Below are 2,432 nucleotides of genomic sequence, written 5' to 3' on the forward strand. Positions count from 1 at the left end.
GGAGAAGCACCTGGCTCCTGCCTTCAGATCAGTGCGGTGCGCCAGCCGCAGCGCACCAGCCGTGGCGGCCATTGGAGGGTGAACCAACGGCAAAAAGGAAGACCTTTCTCTCTGTCTCTCTCTCTCACTATCCACTCTGCCTGTCAAAAAAAAAAAAGAGAGAGAGAGAGAGAGAACTTCCACCCACTGGTCCAATTGCCAAATGACCACAATGGTCAGGGCTGGGCCGATCCAAAGCCAGGAGCCTGGAGCTTCTTCCAGGTCTCCTGTGTGGGTAACAGGGGCCCAAGCACTTGAACCATCTTCTGCTACTTTCCCAGGCATATTAGCAGGGAACTGCATCAAAGTGAAGCATCTGGGACAAGAACCAGCACCTATATGGAAAGCCAGCATTGCAGGCGGTGGCTTTACCCACTATGCCATAGCGCAGGCCCCGACACAGCATTCTTATAGCAAAAGTGAGTGACTACAAGTTTAAAGAGAAAAATAAAGCACACTCATAATCCCACCATTCAGAAACAACCCTCATTTGGTTATGTGTGTTTTCCTAATATTTGTATGGTGTGTGTTTGTACTGTTGATATAGAGTAACTAGGCAGGGAGTTAGTTAGGTCTAGCTAGGTTAGTTAGATTAGTTAGGGAGCTAACTGGAATTTTTGCCAGTCCTGCAATGTAACTTTGTTCCTTCACCTGTCAAGCTGCCCACATTCCCAAGATGCACCTGTGTCTCATGTGGGACCTGGAAGGAAGAGATGCCGTGATGACCACATGGAAGTTAAATTCCAGTGATAGTGCCACAAAAGTCCCAGAAAGCTTCATGCATGCTAAGACCTGACCCTGTTTGCTCATTCGATTAAGGCACTGCCCCTACCTCACAAAACAGACTGAGAAGGGCAGGGGGAGGTGGGGAGGATTGTTTTGCTACTGAGCCACACTTGGCTGGTCCTACTAGGGTTTGCTCTCTCTCTCTATTCCTCTTTCTCATAGGCAACTGTCTGCCCCATTCGTGATTGGTATTTCTCCATGTGGGGTGGTGGTTCACCCCCTCACTTTTAGATAAACCACGCTCTCACCTGTGCACTATATAATGCGGCTGCTTTGAATTGTTATCTGTGTGGGAGCAAGAACCTGGGCGAAGGTACCTAGGCCCACATCACTGTGAACATACTAATATAAAGCACGGATAGCCTCGCTTCTTGGCCTTTTGGTTAAGATCAAGTGTAGTATCTGTTCTTGCCAGTTTAAAGCAATGCATATCCTGTTCATACTGCTTTGAAGTTTGTTCTTTTGTTCACTTAAAGGGGAAATTTTCCCAAGTCAAAAAACTTACAACGTATTTTAACTCCTTTCATAACCATCTAGTGTTTCACTATTTGGTGGAGATGCATTTTTTAGATTTTCTGTTGTTGACACTGAGTAGTAGCTAATATATTTTCTTTTTGATCAGTACAAAAGCATCAAGGCTAACTCACACTTTAGCACGCACGCTCCCCAGTGTATCCCTGCCTTCCCAGAGATAAACGTTGTTAAGGTTTGCGTTGTTTCCATGCAGACATTCTTTCTGCGCCCTAATATGCAAGCAAATACATCCATACATGCAAAGGATTTTAAACTTTGAAGGTGTTATAATGACACAACTTTTTCTTTTCGCCAAACAGCTTCCTCGACAGCTTGTCCCATGTCAGTCATGTGGACGTAGCTCATCATGTTGAAATTCTGAATAACATACCACCAGGTGGACATGCCACTTAGAAGGCCCAAGCACTCCGTCATCAGTGGATATGTGGATTACATCCAGGTTGTGGAATGTTCAGCAAGCATCCCTCTTCACGTTTTTGGATCATAGATGCAAGTGCTTCTCATGGACCAGTATTTTCACAGGAAATTAACAACTTCCATAAATACCCTCCAAGTGCTGTCTAAAAAGTCTGTGTTCAATTTATCATCCACCAACAGCACAGCAGGGAAGCCGTTCTCACCAGTGCCAGCCAAAGTCCTGGTGTTTATTTCCAATTAACTCTGCAGCTTGTCTCAGAGCCTCAGCTTCCTCATCTTTTTAAAAATAACTACTAACTTATTTTTTTTAGGATTCATTTTATTTGTTTATTGGAATGGCAGAGGGAAAGACAGAGAGAGGGGTATAGAGGTCTTCCATCCACAGGTTCACTCCCCAAAAGTCAACAACAGCCAGGGCTTGGCCAGTCTGAAGCCAATAGCCCCAGACTCCTTCCAGGTCTCTCCTGTGGGTGTCAGGGACCCAAGCATTTGGGTCATCTTCCATAGCCTTAGCAGGTGCATTAGCAGAAAGTTGGATCAGAGCAGCGAGGACTTGAGCTGATGCCCCAGTATGGGATGTTAGTGTCGGAGGTAGTGGCTTACCACGCTGTCTACAATGTTGACCCCTGGCTTCCTCATTTATAAAACTATCCTTC

The 2,432-nt window shown here is 45.6% G+C and overlaps 1 pseudogene; it reads left to right on the forward strand.

The window, feature by feature from the left end:
• The first annotated feature begins 1,188 nt into the window (after positions 1–1,188).
• On the forward strand, positions 1,189–1,347 carry LOC127487503 (U2 spliceosomal RNA; annotated as a pseudogene).
• The last annotated feature ends 1,085 nt before the right edge of the window (positions 1,348–2,432 follow it).

This window comes from Oryctolagus cuniculus, chromosome 14 (genome assembly GCF_964237555.1).
Source record: "Oryctolagus cuniculus chromosome 14, mOryCun1.1, whole genome shotgun sequence".
Taxonomy (NCBI): domain Eukaryota; kingdom Metazoa; phylum Chordata; class Mammalia; order Lagomorpha; family Leporidae; genus Oryctolagus; species Oryctolagus cuniculus.